We start from the raw sequence: 17,728 nt of genomic DNA, 5'->3' as shown, positions 1-17,728 counted from the left end.
TCCCGCCTCCAGCCCCACCCCGCCCTGCCCTCACAACACCACAGTGTCGTTCAGCCATTTAAACCCCAGGGTGATCCCTCCTTTTCTCGTGGCTTTCACCCCTTTGTCACTACAGAACAAGTTATCCATTTCCCACACACTTCATTGCTTATTAAACATTGAGGGGGGAGAAAAGCATACATCAACTTGATGTCTCTCTGAATAATTATATTTTCAACCTTAAGTATTTAATTTTCCAATTCAATCTAAGATGCTTGTTTGACATTTATAAAATATTATTAAATCCTTGGTGAAAGTAACAATTACCAGTGACACCAATCTCCTCCAGGACAATTACCCTGCTCAAGAGAAGGCTTTCAGGTGCAATTAAATAAAATACTAATGTGAAAATTTTCTGTCCAAGATCTCATAGGGCTTTACTAAGTTCATGGTGCCTTCTGCTCAGTTTAATTTGTATTTTTTTCTACAAGAAAATGGGTATGAATACAGGTGATGATATCTTATTTGTCTCTGAGGGACACTGTGTACAGCTACAGTAGTTCTGAGCAGAGCTGGACCGTTTTCCTGCAGAGAACACCCTGGCTGAGGCACTCTTCTCTTGACCAGACTGTTTTCCTGCAGAGAATGCCCTGGCCAAGGTTCTCTCCTTTCTGGTTGTTTGTTTTGTAAGATTCTTAATGTTTTCTGTGTTCTGTTTCTGAAACAACAGCCCATGGGAATAAGGACACACTGCCCTGTGAAGGAGGCAGATGGGTAGTTTATAGTGCTGTAAACCAGGACCTGGGCAGGTGTGTCCATGGCTGGAGAGACAGGCTTAGCTCAAGTTGCTAATAGCAACAGGCACAGATCTGGGCTTCAGCCACAGGAAATCATGTCCATGCCAGGCTGCTGTCAGCAACAAAGACAGGGAGGTGCATCAGGTCCTCATCTCTGTCTAGCATCAGAGGTGTGTGTGTGTGTCACTCTGTTGTGACACATTCACCAGAGTTGAGCCCTCAGACATGGGTTCAAGCCAACAGAGAGTCTGTAATAACCGGCTGGAGACTATACCAGGTGTTTGGAATGTAAATGCAGTCCTGAACCTTTTTCAGGTTTTAAGAACAGAAATTACAACATGGGGTTAACACACCCCAGTTAGCAAAACAGTTAGCCAAAAGCAGAGCTATAGAAGCCAGAAAGTACATTCAGAGACTTTCCCTGAACTGTGGACTTTGATGGATGAGTGCTGCCTGTGCTCTGGACTAGTCGCCACCACCCTACCTGCCCTCGAAGGTTGGAGTTGAGGTGGCCTGCTGCAGCAAGCTCACTTGAATGCTGCTACAAGTGCCTTTAATAGCCCCCACCTGTGCCCCATTGGTCCCAAGAAGCATCACTTCTAAACAGTAATTCCTGATTGGCTGGCATTGTTTGCGCCAGCAATCCATGGTCTCTAAGGCAGTCTTCAGTTAGGTCTTCCTGCAGGAGATGGCTTTGGGGCTGCGCCTCCCTCACCCCACCAGCGTTTACATAGAGGTGGCTGCAGCTGCTCCCCCTACAGATGAAGTCTTTGTTCTCCTTTAGGCAGGTGGTGCTGTCTACATATTGGGTTCCAAGGCCTGATAGTATTTCCATCCTGGAGTCAGTTGTGCTAATATCTGGGGACCTACTAAGGTGTGTGTGTGTGGGGTGCATTACAGGCTCACAGATGTTCTGAACCAGGGAAGCAATAGCTACCCTTCAGCCAGCAGTCAGAGGGGCAACCCTACTTTCTGCTCATAATAGAGGCCTCACCCAGTGTATTCTCAAAAGGAAAAGGACCAGCAGAATGAATATATATCGGAACACACACACACACACACACACACACACCCTGAGGATCTGCTGAAGGCTTGGAGGGCTTTGAAAAGCCCCTGGTCTTTAGTTTATGTTGGGACACAGAAAAGCTGTGGTCTTGGTGATGGTGGCACGAGGGACAGGATAGACTAATTCACCAATGAGAGGTGGAAAAGGCAGGAGCACTTTGTCCTTGGGCCTCTTTGTATCTTCCAGAAGATGCTGTTCACCTCAAAGAGGGTCTGGAAAAGCCTTCACAGACCTGTGCAGGTGAGCCTCATAGTTCATTCTAAATCGAAGCAATCTGATGATCAAAACCAACCATCCAACCAACTGACTCAGAATCTCTCACAATCCTTGTCCGAGAGACAAGATGGCTGGCTTTATTTGGTTTATTGTTGGCCCCTATTTCTTCTGTATAAACAGGCTGTGACTCTGCAGGACAGGGACTTGGATCCTCTGCTTCACAGGCTGTTGGTGAGGTTGCCATCCCTTACAGGACATGTATGTCCAGTGTCAGCATTTCCTAGCTCTTCCTCAAGGTGGACAGTTGAAGATAACTGCTCTACTTTGTGTTTCTGTTGTGATAAAACCTCATAATCCAAACCATCTTGGAAATAAAAGGCCACCCTGAAGGGAAGTCAGGGCAGAAGCTCATGGCAGGAGCCTATGGGCAGGAATAGAGACAGAGACTATGGAGGAATTTCATTTACTGGTTTGTTTCTAGACCCATGTCCAACTACGTTTCTTACAGCTCTGAGGATCACGTGTCCAAGTGTGACACCATCCATAGTGGTCTGGGCCCTCACATATTAATTATTAATCAGGAAAACACTCATAGGCTTACCTACAGGACAATCCGATGGCATTTTGGCAATGGAAGTTTCCTCTTCCATTGATGACCCAAGCTTGTGTCACGTTGACAAAACATTACACAAAACAGTGACCCAACTCAGTGCTGGGAAAAGAGTAATTAGTAAGTGCCGCTTCTCATAGTTGCCAAACCTTGAGGAATCTACCCCAAAGTAGAAAGACAGAAGTCTAGCTTTACTTTGCATCCACAGGCTAACTGACCTGTGTCCATACTGCCTGTTGTGTATGGGTGTAAGTCCCTCAACCCTGACCAGAGCTTCTCCATGGCTTTCCTGCCTCCCCTTGTCCTACCAGTCAGTGACATGACACGCATTCACATTCATCAAAATGCTGAGGGTCCTCCACAGTTGCTCCATCTACATATTCCACAATTCTTTCCATGGATGATCAGAAAAGGTCTCGTTGCATTATTCCTGGAAGGAGGGAGATAGCAAGAACATTGTGTGCATGTTCAGACCTGGAAATAAAACTGTGAGGACACAGGAACAGGTGGAGGCCCAGCTGAGCCCTGAGCCCTGAGCCCTGAGCACTGTCTTCTTTATTTCTCACGCTGTGAAACAGAATCTTGCTGTCTTACCTTAGCAGCTGTGGGTGATGCTTTCCAAGCAGCCGGCACCCAGAATCAAGAGCAGATCTACTTTGTTGAGTAACTGCCAACCTCTCTGTCACTCATATGTTGAGTTTTGGTCTTTTGAGATCTATTATCTGTGAGCTTTTAAGACTTGGTTGTCTTAGAGATGAGAGGGTTTGTATGTATATCTTGGCCCCAAGTTATTTTTGATTGGTAAATAAAGATGTTAACAGTTGATAGCTGGGTAGAAGAGATATAGGTGGGCTTAGGTTTTGGGGCTTAGGAGTCGGAGAGGGATCGTGAAGGGAGAATAATGCAGCAGGAGGAAGAAGTTGTCATGGCTTAGGACTCAAGAGAATGTACTCCCAGAGCTGACCAATTAGAGTTACAAGTAGCCCAGCTGAAACATAATAAATAACAACTTTGGGTTATGATAAGAAAATGGATCCTAACAGCACAGAGGGAAGGCAGCTGCACAGCTTTTGTACTGTTTAAGACTTACTGTAAACAAAAAGGTTGTGTGTGGTTTTTTATCCGGGAACTTACCCTGAGTTGGGATTAAATATTTCTGCAACGCTCATACATTGTTTCTTCCTAAGAACATTTTCGCTGCCTGCCTTGCCATGGGCACAGACACCTGTGCGTATGTGACTGTAGGGGTACGTTTGGTACAGTGCACATGTGGAGGTCGGAGGACATCCTCCAGTACTGATCCTCGTCTTCCATCTTGTTTGTCTGACTGTGCTCTGCTGGTTGCTCTGCGATGTCTGGAGATGTTCCTGTCTCCATCTCCTGTGTAGGAACCCTAGCATTGTAGACATCCATAGTCATCTTCCTTTTATGTGGGGATTTGAACTTGGGTCCTCAGGCTTTTGTAGCAAGGCCCTTTATCCAGTGAGCCATTGTCTCAGCACACATGGCTTTTGTTGTTGTTGTTGTTTATGAGATGAAGTTCATCAGGGCACTAGTCTGTTGAACACATGACGAAAATGACAGCCCTGTGCTCTGATAATGGCTCCCACATCTCACCTGAGCTCACTATGGGGAAATGTCTCTGTGTGTCCATTTTCTTAAAGTAACTTCTTATAGGAAACTGACCAGCAAGTTGTTTCACACACAACAATGTCTTTCTTCTAAGGAACTTGTTTTGTGGAGGTCACCCTTCCCAAAGTATCCTTGACAATGAGTGTCAACCTAGCACCAGCTCATGAAGTTCCCAAAAATGCAGAGCTCTGATGAACATAATATGCATTGATCTTCACTGTGGATGCCCATTAAAATGTTTCCAGCTCCTCTCAGCTCCTCAGCTCCTCTCAGCTCCCAGGGTAACCTGTTATGTATTCTGGGAGAGTATTGTGTGCTCAGGAGTATCTTCTCCAGAGAGCCTTTAAATGCTAATTAATTAGATAATGCATCCTTGCCATACCATGAGGTCCAATTCACAATTGGATCTGGCATATGGTGCTGGAGAAATATCTCCCAAGACACTGCACAGGCTTCCAGAGAGAGTGACTAGTAAGAGAAGCCCTCCTCCGTGGCCCTAATGAGACCAGCAGAGGAGCAGAAGCCTGGGGGCAAGCTATTTGCAAATCAATCACTATCCCAGCCCCAAGGTTTCCATCCTGGAGTGGCTTCACAGAAGGAGAAAGAATCTCTGACTGGTCATTGTCAGTGTATGAGGATCCATACTAATATCCTTGCAAAAGCATGCTGTTGATCACTTCGACTTTCCACATATGTACGAAATACAAGCCTAGGAGATGACGGTTTGTCCAGGAGCTGGGGAGCCAGCAGAGGGTGAGGCATAGGTTGTATAGGCACAGGCTCTGTCTGAGCAAGGCAGCATGGGAGTAGCACTTTCACCCCTGTGCATCTCAGATGACGATGACTGAGGGAGTGTGCTCCTGGGTCCCAGCTCTCTCTTTAAGAGCAGGTTCTAGGTGCTAAGTCTTGGACTGCAGGTACTGAAGGCTCATAGTTGAGACCCTCTCTGGGACTCTCTTCAGCTGAGCAGAGTTTCTGGAAGTGTGCTTGTATATGAGTGGCCTCCCACATCACTAGGCTTCCTCACCTCCATGGTTTTTGGAGAGGTGTCTTGTTCCACCCTGATTTAACACCTGGAATGTCACTCTGCAGGGTCCCCCATTTCCTGCTGTGATTGTGATTGTCCCTGCCCCTTGATAACTCCCTTTCTTATTTCATACATGCTATCCTTCCCTGCATAGGTCAGGCCAGGGATGGAAGAAGAGGACCAAGTCTGAGGAGGCACCTTGGGCATGTACTGTCAAACAGAGTCCTCAAAGCCCTCACAAAGGCAAGCCTGTGAGACTTTGATGGGGGACCACTTCCATGATCCAAAGGAAAGATAGTATCTAAAGGTCCTAGCTAATCAAGTCCATTGATGCAGGGGCCCTCACCCCAATTCTCAGGGGGGTCACATTGTTTTACTGCTGTATTCTGAGTATGGCATGGCAGAGCTGCTGGGGTTGCGCATCTATGTCTACAGGGCTCAGCATTCAGCCTCCATCCGCAGCTCCTCCTGCTCCCTGTCTGAGAGGAAGGTCACCTCTGAATTTGACAAGGAACATAACTGTCAGCTTAGGTTACTCAACACAGTGCCATAGATAGATGTCTCCCATGAAAATGCCTTCCCAGTAAGGAGGCTGGAAGTCCAGGCATGATGCTGACTAGCTTCCTCACGAAAGCTTTCCTGATGGCTTGCAGATCACAGCCTCCCTTCAGTGTCCTCCTAAGAAAGAGTGAGACCTTCAGGATGATCCCTCTCCCTCAGGGGTGGGGGTACTGATCTCATCTGATGATGAGAGTGAGACCTGTAGGGTGGGGGTACTGATCTCATCTGATGATCAGACAGAGCCTTACTCTCATGACTACAGTGCTTCCTTCTCAAGGGCCCCAAGACCCAGTTCCATCACATAAACAGGCACAAATTCCTCCTGTGAATTAGGAGGATGCATTCAATGCACAGGGGCCCTCTGAGGTCTACTCTTGTGGATTTTCTTTCAGTCTCCCTGGTGCATGAGTCCCACCCAGTCTTTACCCTGTGGATATGTAGATCCCTCCTGGAAGAAGGACTGCCTATGTGCCCCTGGCTTATATTTATCAGCTGCCAGCATAGAATCTCTCCTTCAGTTCTCAAAACTCAACTATCTCTAGGCATGTCAAATATTCAGTTGGAAGCAAAATACAGTGTTGTACAGGCCATCACATCAATAGCCTCTGCAGGGAGCACTAGGTTACACAGTCCTGAAATCCCTGCCATCCTATGGTCTACATGCCCCATAATCCCTACAGTGCCTAAGTTACAGCACTGACTGTGGTGATCTCACTACATAGCTTGGGATGACCTCAAAACCCCAGAACTTTTGCCACAGCCTCCTGAAAGATGGTATTACAGATGTGCTCTACCATGCTCAGCTGGGGCCAAGTCTCTCTCTCTCTCTCTGTCTCTCTCTGTCTCGTCTGTCTGTCTGTCTGTCTGTCTCTCTCTCTCTCTCATATGTGCCTATGTGTATGACTGTCTTTTTGTCTATCTCTATACCTGTCTGTCTGTCTCTCTCCTCCATCTCTCTCTGTCTCTGTCTGTCTCCCTCCCTCCCTTTGTGTGTGTGTGTGTGTGTGTGTGTGTGTGTGTGTGTGTGTGTGTGTGTGTGGTGTCTTTGTGAATATGTGTGACCACAGGTCAATGGTGGGTGCCTTTTTTAATGTCTCCCCACTTTACTTTTTACTAGTCTTTCTCTGAATCTGAGTGCTCACCGACTTGGCTAGGATGGCTGGCAGTTAGCTTTAGGAATCCCCCCTCCCCCGTTTCACTTTCCAAGGGCTGGAATTACAGGTCACTGGCTATTTTGCATCCTACCAACTGGACCATCTCCTTAGCCTTAAGGTTGCTTATTTATATGCCACAGAGAAAGGCCCCTGTGAGTGGTGCTATGTATGAATAATAGCTCTTTAGTGGTGGCCACACCTAATTGACCTTAAAAGTTTAGAAAGATATCAGCAATAGGAACAGCCATGTTACCAACAGCTCTGTGGACTCCCTAGAGAATTCTGTTGCACATCTTCAGCTGTGGACTCTGAGCCTGGAACCCCTTGTTCAGGGAACCCTGAAGAGGATATTTGTCCATTTTCAGGTGTGGCTTCTGCTCTGTTCATTCATCATTTTTATCTATCTATCTGTATCCATCTGTCTGTCCATCATCCATCCACCCCTGCACCCATCCTTCATCCATGCATCCATCCTATCATTATCTGTCCATCCATTGTTGTCTGTCCATCCATCTATCCATCCATCTGTCCACCCATTTATCCATCTTATTCTTTGTACTCAGACTTAGAAGTGACTAATCCACACCCTGAGGGAGCAGAGGGACTGGCTTTGCTGCTCAGCTACAATGAAGACACATCACAAGGCATGTACAATAGGAAGGTGCTGTCCCCCTTGGAGGCTTGTTGGAGTCCTGAGAGACTAGCTGTGTAGCAAGCAAAGCCTATGCCAGTTATGAAAGTATACTATGGGTTGGCGAGCAGGAGCACATCAGGGTGAGTGAGCAGGAGCACATCAGGGTGAGTGAGCAGGAGCACCTCAGGGTGAGTGAGCAGGAGCACATCAGGGTAGGTGAGCAGGAGTACCTCAGGGTGAGTGAGCAGGAGCACATCAGGGTAGGTGAGCAGGAGCGCCTCAGGGTGAGTGAGCAGGAGCACATCAGGGTAGGTGAGCAGGAGCACCTCAGGGTGAGTGAGCAGGAGCACATCAGGGTAGGTGAGCAGGAGCGCCTCAGGGTGAGTGAGCAGGAGCACCTCGGGATGAGTGAGCAGGAGCACCTCGGGGCAGGTGAGCAGAAGCACCTCGGGGTAGGTGAGCAGGAGCACCTCGGGGTAGGTGAGCAGGAGCACCTCAGGGTGAGTGAGCAGGAGCACCTCGGGGTAGGTGAGCAGGAGCACCTCGGGGTGAGTGAGCAGGAGCACCTCAGGGTGAGTGAGCAGGAGCACCTCGGGGTGAGTGAGCAGGAGCACCTCGGGGTGAGTGAGCAGGAGCACCTCGGGGTAGGTGAGCAGGAGCACCTCGGGGTAGGTGAGCAGGAGCACCTCGGGGTAGGTGAGCAGGAGCACCTCAGGGTGAGTGAGCAGGAGCACCTCAGGGTGAGTGAGCAGGAGCACCTCAGGGTGAGTGAGCAGGAGCACCTCAGGGTGAGTGAGCAGGAGCACAGAGACCTGGAGATGAAGACGCAATAGGCAACAAAATCCAGGGAAGGATTTTTTTTAAAAAAAAGCAACACTCAATTATTTCATTTGCTCTTCAGCTATCAAAATATTGAAAAATCGAAATAGTCCATGCAGATGAGTGTTCTGCAAAAATGTCTCATCCATGTGGGGGTCTCCAAATTGACCAAACCTTTTGGTATCCGATAAACATATCCTTTGGTCCCATGGTGGCTTCTTTGAGAATGAATCCTCAGATCTTGCTTCTAAACAGGAAGAAAGAACCTAGTGAAGGCTAAGGGACTTAGAAAAGCTTGGCATAATTCAGAATTCAGTAGGATGATAATATTGAAATAATACTGTTTTCCTTTTGTTGTTGGTTTTTTTTGTTTGTTTGTTTTGTTTTTTTCAAGATAGGGTTTCTCTGTGTAGCCCTGGTTGTCCTGAACTCACCCTGTAGACCAGGCTGGTCTTGAACTCAGAAATCCACCTGCCTCTGCCTCCCAAGTGCTGGGATTTAAGGCATGCACTACCACTGCCTGGCCAATACCCTGTTTTCAATGTAGGATCAAACCCAAAGTATGATAGGTCATAATGAGACTACTAAATCCATGTGACAACATGGAACCCCTGTGTTCTCATAGATATGATTTGTCTGTGCCCTGAACAAGTGGCAATGTGACAGCTTCTGGAATCTTCTTTGTAAAATATGAGTGTGAGCTAATTAGCATGCCAGCTCTTTGCCATATCTATCACATGTATGACATTTACATGTATGTTCTGCTCTAAGACAACAGAGGTACCTCCCTTGGGGCTGAAATGCCCAGGGACTCGGTCCCCTCTTGCCCATGGGGGTGAGGTTTTTTTCCCCACAGGCAGATAGATATGACTGTCCTGGAAAAGTGAGAGAGGGTCAAAATCCTTCTGGGGCTTTGCTGTGTGGAGGTCGGTGATTTGCTGCAGAAGAGCTGCACCGATGACTGTGATGTGTGCCTCTGTGGAAGATGTGCCCAGCCAGCCAGGCCTACTATCCCTAGCAGGTCATTGCTTCTGGAGGGGGTGGGGTGATGTGGAATGGTTAGCTCTGGCTGGGTCCAGTCTCCTCTGACCCCAGACATTCTTTACTTGTGAGGTTCCTTTAATCCTCCCTCCCTTCCAGACTCAGGTCTTCCAGCAAGGTTTTGGTTTTCTGGGGAATGTGAGTGGGCTTGTTCTGGCAACTCTGGGATGAAGGTGCTGGGATTTGTTTGTGTGGACTCTTCTGTCCCTACTGAAGGTTCTTTGTGTGGAACGGTGAGAGAAACAGGGCGTTGGCCGCAACAGCTCACGGTGATGCCACAGTGTGGTGTGTGCAGCGCAGAGCAGGTGCCCAGAGCACATGTGTCTCCTTCTTTCTTTCTTTCTTTTCCTGCGCCACAGACAGGATGTGGGAACGCAGCCTCTGAGCCTGGGGATGGAAGAGGCGTGAAAGAGGAGCACGTCATTGTTCTGGAAGGTTCGTTTTTGCACTGTGGTGAGGCAGGGATGTGAGCAGCAGAAACCCTCAGAAGGGAGCTCGATTTGAAGCAAGGAGGGGGCTCTGTGTGCTGATGTCCCTTCCTTTGGCACCTTGCTGAACTCAGTTTCAAGGCACACGAATAACAAATAGCGTGCCTGGTGCCCTAGGTAGGCTTTTGCTTATGCCGCATTTGCAGAGGCCTCTCTGTGATGACAGAGAGGGGTCTCTCTCTAATGAGATGCTGACCACCCGCATGAATTCTGTGCCTCTGGTTTTGCAAGGCCAAGCATCACTTGAGCCTGAAACAAATAGACCAGACAAGCCCCACTTCTGCTCAGGGCCCAGCCTGGGAGGAGCACAAGCTCCCTGATGGAGCGAAGAGAGAAAGCCAGTTACCTCTGCCCTTAGATTAGGAAGGAACAGGGGGTCTGAAGTCCTTTCTGGGCTGGCATTGCCCTGGGTGGCCTTGGCTCTTCCTCCTCCAGGCTCAGGTGTGAAGAGGAGATATGATCCCTGTGCTCTGCAAGACAACAATGTCGTCACCCAGCGAGTGCCCCAGGGCTCAGAGAGGCCAAGGCAGGAACAGACAAGGACACAATGAACCCAGTTGTCCTAGGAGGGCACAAAGCTTGCCAGGCTGGGGCAAGATGGCATAGATGCCCTGCCTGTCGCCCTGGGGGAGGCCGGGGCTTTATCTGGGTCTCTCCCTTCCGCCCGTTCTACTTTGAGAAGGCTGGGACTGGTGACCCACATGCTTTGAATGGATTTTTCTATTTTTGTGACTGCCTCTGCTGTCACCAACGCATTCTGGCATTTTCTACTCTTTTTACATTGCTTACAGCCTGGATGGAGACAAAAACATTACACCCTGGGCCAAGACAGTTAGAAATCAGGGCACCAGAGCCTCTGAACGGAGCAGACAACAACCTGCCTAAGTGGTGTGGAGTCTCTGCCAGCCAGTGGCGTCTGTCATCTGTCACCGGAGGGGCTCACTGGCTGGAAGATGGCATTTTGGAGATTTATGGAAATTACAGTCATTTTCAAAAACAACAACAACAACAAAAAAATCAACCTGCCTCTTATCCCAAAACACCAGCTACGAAGGACAGACCCACCCACAAACACGCAGGAGGTCTTTGCTGTCGTTTATTTATTTTGTATCAAATGCATATTATTATAGAAAACAACATGCAGCTTCAAAATAAGTATATTGTGGAATACCCCAGTGCAGTGAATTAGCATAGGAAATTATTACTCACACGTACTCCGGGATACTGTTGGTGTTCTGAAAACACCACCTAAAATCTACTCTACTGGTTTCAAGCTCAAATCACTACGGTGTGACCTGTTCATTGTTTATTTATTTGTTGTAGAAATTGAACCCAGGGTCTTGCAAACACAAGGCAGGCAGGCAGGCACTCTTCCCCCATCCATTTGGTTTTTATTTTGAGGGTGGGTACGTGGAGTGAGCCCATGTCAGGACAGGACACCTATAAACTCACCAGCAGAGTCATCCTGGTGTTTCCTGGGCTTGGCTGCGGTGCCGAAGCTACCTAAACACTGAGGGATGACTAAATCACACCTAACTAACTTAGATTTTTTTCTGTCTCTCTACTTTCAATACCTTGCAGGGTCTGGTCAGAAGTACACGCCAACACCGTGCTTGCAAGGGGGTAGATAAATGCAGGTCTGTGTGTGTCAGCATCTCCCTTCATCCTGCCTTCCCTCTCTTTCTGCTTTGTCTCATTTCAAGGCACCAGAACTCTGGTCAAACATTTGTAGGTTTTCTTCTTTCATTTCGTCTTTATTTCTCTTAGAACAGACCGTAAAGCTTTAATACGCCCATAAATCTTAGGGTCTTCGTCACACTGACTGTGTTTGTTGTTTAATGTCTGTGTTTACAGTTCAGGTGAAAGAGGAAGGGCTTGTGGGATGAGGAGGTCACAGCCGCCCTAGGCAGGCTCAGCCCTGGGGTTTAATGAGGGAGCGAGGAGGCGCCAAAGGGCTCAAGGAATTAACCCAGACCAAGCCTGGGTTTCCACTCAGCAGCCTTATGGGCTGCGGGTACGACACAAAGCGTCCCAGGATCAGAGTGTGAATAGAGGATGCTCAGTGTGGAATGACTCTGGAAGCAAAGACCAGAGCAAGGAAATCTCAGGGGTGGCTCCTGGGTAGGCCAGCCAACCCTTTATGTTCTTGCCTCCCACTGGCCTCAGGCAGTTGTGTGGCTTCTGAGCCCTCCCTCCCATCCCTTCATCCATCCTCCTCCTCCAGTGCGGGCATTCAGTTGTGCAGTGTGGGTATTAGAAGTTAGGACTTCGGTGAACATAATTCAGCCCATAGAGATGGCTCTGAAAGTGCCTCACCACCACCGCAGGGTCGGCCCTAGTGATGGGTCTTTGCTGCTGTTCTTTGTGAGGAGCTGCTGAGGCCTCTGGGCTGAGCTCGCTGCATAATCAGGGAGGGCCCAGGAACAGCATTCAAATTAAATATTTATCCTGATCTTTCATGGCCCTACTTACATGGGGGGCAGTTATTGTGATGCTAATTAGCTTTACCAGCATATAGTTCCTGGCAATAAAAGGTCTGTGCATAATTAGTTTATATGAAAGAAATGACCCTGGTAAATATTAAATATTTAATAATGAATATTTAATAACTCAAAATAACCACCTATCACAGTTGGCCAGAAAAACTACAATCCTGGACTCTGAGAAAACCAACTCCGTCATAAACAATTTACAAAAACAACATCTGTCCACTGCATTACTTTATCCAGGGAAAGCAGGCCTCTGGCCATTTGGGGTTCAGCACATATGGATACCTGGGTGGCCTCTCCCACTCTGAGTCCGGTCACATGCACAGCAAATCAGGAAGGAAGCTGTAGCCCCCGGCAGACGGTTAGGTATAGGTGTTGCAGTACAAAGCTCCTCCGTCTCCTTTTCATTCTGGGCTCCATGAGGTGGGAAATGTGTCCTGCTGGAAGCCTAACATGTTACAATTTTGAGTAAACGCTTGTATGCTTCTGTTACAGAGCAGGGCTTCTCTACCATCATTATCTGCACACTGGTGAGTTATGTTGTTGCTGTGACTGAATATCTGGTAACAAACAACTTAATGGGGCTGATGAATTTGTTTTGGCTCTGGGTTTCAGGCGAGAAGGTCCACCATGGTGGTGAAGGCAGGACTGTGGCAGCTCTGTGCTTGCAGGAGCAGGAAGCAGTCCTTTACGTCTACCTCAGTACACCAGAAAGCAGAAAGAGACAGAGGGCAGCAGCTTGCAAAGGCAGAATAGTTTTGAAGTTTGGTCCATTCTGAGACCCTAACATGCAGGATGGTGTCACCAGGGTTCAGCTTCTCTCCTTCATAAAATCTATCATGAGGGAGCTGGAGTGATGGGCTCAGTAGTTAAGAGCACTGACTATTCTTCCTGAGCCCTGAGTTCAATTCCCAGCAACCACATGATGGCTCACAACCATCTGGAATGGATTGAGATGCCCTCTTCTGGTGTGTCTGAAGGCAACGACAGTGTACTCACATACACAAAACAAGTAAATCTTTAAAAAAGTCCATCTCAGATGAGTCCAAATACCCTATGTGTTTCTTCATCCAATAGTGTTGACAATCTAGAAATCGTCACAACCATCTTTAATCACTACTATACTTAGTGATAGTATAGTACCACTAAGCCGTGAGTGAAGCCTGACAGATGGGACAGAGAGAGACTCAGTGAAGACTGTACGGCTGTGGAGAAAGCAGAACATAGTTGGAGATCTGGGGAGGCTTCATGGGCATGAAGGGCCCCTGAGAAACACTGACTGAGGGCGCATTGAGAGGAAGGGCCAACATCTCTGAACTGGTTGGGAGGAGGGGTTCCTGCTGTGGTAAAGAGTGGGTGCAGGAGACACTGAGGGAGGAGAGGCTCCTGCCGTGGTAACGAGTGGGTGCAGGGGCCACTGAGGGGTTCCTTCCTGGCCACCACATGCTCCATGGAGGAAAGGAAAGCTCAGGATGCTCACAGTGGCCAGTATCCCATGCAGGTTTAGATGGAGAGAGTGGATGTCCTAGGAGGAAGCAGAAAGAGAGGAAGTCCCATGAGAGGGGTTGAGGAGAGCCTCCATTTCAGAAGGTTAGAGAGGTGCTATTGAGAGGAGGCAAGCTAGACTCCAAGGATGTGTGCAGCGATGAGCTTCAACAGTTTGTTAACACTTAAAGCTCACTTTTCCACTGAGCAAGCCAGCGATGGGGAAACAGTACAGCTGCAGATGCATGGCCACAGATATGGGGACAGCCCGTGGGGTGACCAGACCAGAATGGGGAATCCTAGCTCACTTCTGTTGTCTGTAGGCTTTCCCTACACCACCTCCCACTGCTAGGAATCACATTACCAGAACACGAGTTCAGCCTCTGGGTGGAAACTAAGAGAACTGATAGCTTTCTTTTCTTTTTAAGAGATGTTGAAAGTGAAGCCCGGGACTTGACTGTGGTCTATGAGCAGGTGGAGTCATTTCAGGACAGTTTAAGGCTGTGACCCTCGTGTCTCAGAATCCTGCCACACTTGGAAATCCAGATGATGCAGATGTTACTAGTAGAGCTACGATGCAGGTATGCTAAAGAAGGTTGGGCCCCAATCCTATCAGTCTGCATCCTTGTAAGAAGAAAGCTGCATGAAGACCAGCCCTGGGAGAAGCCATGTGGCAAGATCAGAGTAAAGCCTGGGCTTTTATTGGTTCTAGGAAGCTGGAAGAGGCTCAGAGAGTTAACTTGCTGTTTGATGGTAGTGTTTTCTGCTGAGCTGTCTTCACACTCTGGTCCCCAGCACTGTGACAGAGGCGGTTTCTACTGCTGGAAGCCACTGAACCTGATAATACTTTGTTACAGATCCCCAGGAGAACAGACCCATACAAATCTTGTGCTCTACATCATGAATCTCAAAACAACAACAACGACAACAACAACAACAACAACAACAACAACAAAACCCAACCCCCCCAAAAAACACACACACAAAAAACCAATGACTATCTTATTTGAAACTGTTATGAATATTGAAGCTAGGCCCCCAGTAAGTGGCCGAGACTCTGTTCATCTTTTATACCTCAGCTGCAGTGAGTCGGCCCTCACCAGTTTCTTCCTCACACACCGGACTTTGTCTCTCTTTAGGCACAGAGCATGGTCTCGCTCACTCTCCTCCCTCAAAACGCAGCAGCAGCTCTTACATATTTCATTCTCGTTTTGAGTGATCTCTGCTCCACTTCCAGCATAGATCTGAGGCAGCTTCTCATCAAAACATGGATGCAAGTTTTATGCATGCCGAAGATGCTGACAGTTGGAAGACACGCCCGTAAAGCATGTAATGATATACGGTTATGTGGCCGTGTGTGCCGGAAAGGCAGTAAATTTTTGTGACTTCTAGATGAAGATGTATCCTTCTAATACCGGCTAGCAGGTTATTCTGTTTATTTATTTTATCAATTTTGTTCTTTTGTTTTCCTGGTGCTTTCTCAGACTGATAGAACAATCACGGCCTGATATGAACGGTGAATATTCCACTCTCTCATGTGGGACTTACAGAGGAACAGACGGAAGGGGTCGGGCAGCAGCTGGGGGCTCTCTGTTGTCTCTATCTTTGGGCACCCCTCTGGTTGATTGGCTGCAGGTCACGCATCAGTCTTCCCTCAGAATGCAGGGGGCAAACTCAGCTGTGTGGGGGTCTGTCTCCAACACTCCCTCTGTGAAGCAATCTGACAACTGAAGGTTTGTCAAGGCAGCACTGGCATGCCCCTTTGTAACCTTTCCCCACCACTTCCTTCAAGGCCAAGTCCTGGACAGTGGTTGCTGGTCATCTTCCTGTCCTTTGCTTTACTGCTCAGTGACTGGATCACATGCCACCCTAAGTTAGTGCTTGGCAAATTGTTTTGATCTCGTCATTCCGGGATCCCTTTGGTATTTTTCTAGGAGTTCCTAGGAGACCACTGATGTCCTTTGAGTCACACAGCTGAAGACAAGCTGGTCCTAAAGACAATGATCTTTCTTCTCTGCTTTTTTGGCTGATGGTCACTATGGGTGGATGTTCTGGACTTCAGAGGACTGATTCTAAACACAGTATAGACTCAGTCTCTGCCCTACTAGTTGGGCTCCCATGCTGCAGCATGAGTGTTCAGGGAAGACCAGCAGCCTTTCACACACTGACTGCTCATTCTGTAAACAGAGACCTTCAGGTGTGAACTTCTCCTAGGGACTTAAACATTCCCTTGTGAAGGGGGAGGAAAGTTCCAAATCCCATGAACTGCACAGGGACTTATAAGACTCTCGAAGGCCCTGGGTGAGACTGTGTAAGTACTATACCACTGGCGAGATTTGTCAGTGGTGGGGCTGCCTGCAAGCTGTGCAGGAATCTCAAGTAGTGTAGCTTTCTTGAGTTGTCTGTGTTGGGGTGGAGCTCAACTCACACATGCTCCTGTAAGTGGTCCCAACAAACCCACTAAGCTGTCAGAATGGAATCTTCGGTCTGTTATTTCCCCTCTGTAAACAGACTTCTCAGGAAAAGAATTCCCAACCCCTCCTTGTGGAAGACAGCGTTGTAACCACCGTGTTTTCACCAGCAGGATCCCCAGAGATGTTGCTCATGGTTCCAGATTAAGGAAGGATAACAGCAAGTAGTGATGGGAGCAGAGCACTTGCCTGCCACAAAGGGAGAAAGCCATGGTAAGAAGCTAGGCAGCTTGGCCTTAGAACCATCTTCCTTGAATCACCTGTGCCATGACAGCGAAGTAGCAGTGGAAGGGAATGTGCAGACTGAAGCGCAAGAAATGGAAGATGAGGCAGAGGTCCAAGTAAATTGGCTTGTGCACTCACGAAGCCTGCAGGAGCAGAGGTAAGGGATGCTGAAGACAGGGACGCTGGTAGAAGTTGTTGGACTGAATGCTGCTGTCGGTAATAAGTCTCAGTGGACCTGGAATATCATCTTGCCGAGATCACCTGGGAAACTGATTGCCTTTCTTACAACCAAAACAGTCCCACAGGCCCTCTGCCCTGGACCTTTGGCATTCTGGACTAGTTCCGTTCTCACTTGTAGCCAAGTGTAACTCATATGCAATAAAGTCTCTTGCTCTCGGCTGGAAAAAAAGGAGAGAAGAAGGAAAAAGAAGGACAGAGAAGGAGAAAGAGAAGGGGAAAGGGAAGAAGGAGGAGGAGAAGAAGAAGAAAAAGAAGAAGAAGAAGAAGGAGGAGGAGGAGGAGGAGGAGGAGGAGGAGTAGAAGAAGAAGAAGAAGAAGAAGAAGAAGAAGAAGAAGAAGAAGAAGAAGAAGAAGAAGAAGAAGAAGAAGAAGAAGAAGAAGAAGAAGCAGCAGCTGGGGAGTAAAGAAGAAAAGATGCCCATCCCTAAGAGACAGTGTGTGGGGGAGAGGGTACCTACCCCTCGAAAAGAGGCAGTGAGATTTGGGCTTAATTAATCCCTCGATTTTCTCCCAAATCAGTTGATGCTATAGCTGTTGGCTGTCAGTTAGCTCACCAGAGTGGAGATCCTGGGCAAAGAAAGGTAAGAAGAGACCAGCATGCTCCAACAATGGGATGTCTGAGAGTAGCCTTCATTTCAGTGCTACAGATCTGTGCCCACAATCAGGATAAAGGTGGGGGCCAGCATGGCCCTGCAAGACTGGTCATATCCTCTCTACTTTGTGTGAAATATTAACCTAATAATCTGGCTAGAAAGAGGAGTCCAAGGCCAAATGAGCAAAACAATTAAAGCTGT

At 48.0% G+C, this 17,728-nt stretch overlaps 1 pseudogene; it reads left to right on the top strand.

Annotated features, from left to right (window-relative positions):
* The window catches only part of LOC116104731, a 31,401-nt pseudogene extending 14,063 nt beyond the window's left edge, over positions 1 to 17,338 (top strand).
* The last annotated feature ends 390 nt before the right edge of the window (positions 17,339 to 17,728 follow it).

Source organism: Mastomys coucha, unplaced genomic scaffold (assembly GCF_008632895.1).
Source record: "Mastomys coucha isolate ucsf_1 unplaced genomic scaffold, UCSF_Mcou_1 pScaffold22, whole genome shotgun sequence".
NCBI classification, from domain to species: Eukaryota; Metazoa; Chordata; class Mammalia; order Rodentia; family Muridae; genus Mastomys; species Mastomys coucha.
The sequence above is the reverse complement of the archived record's forward strand: the minus strand, read 5'-3'. Positions and strand labels throughout refer to the sequence as shown.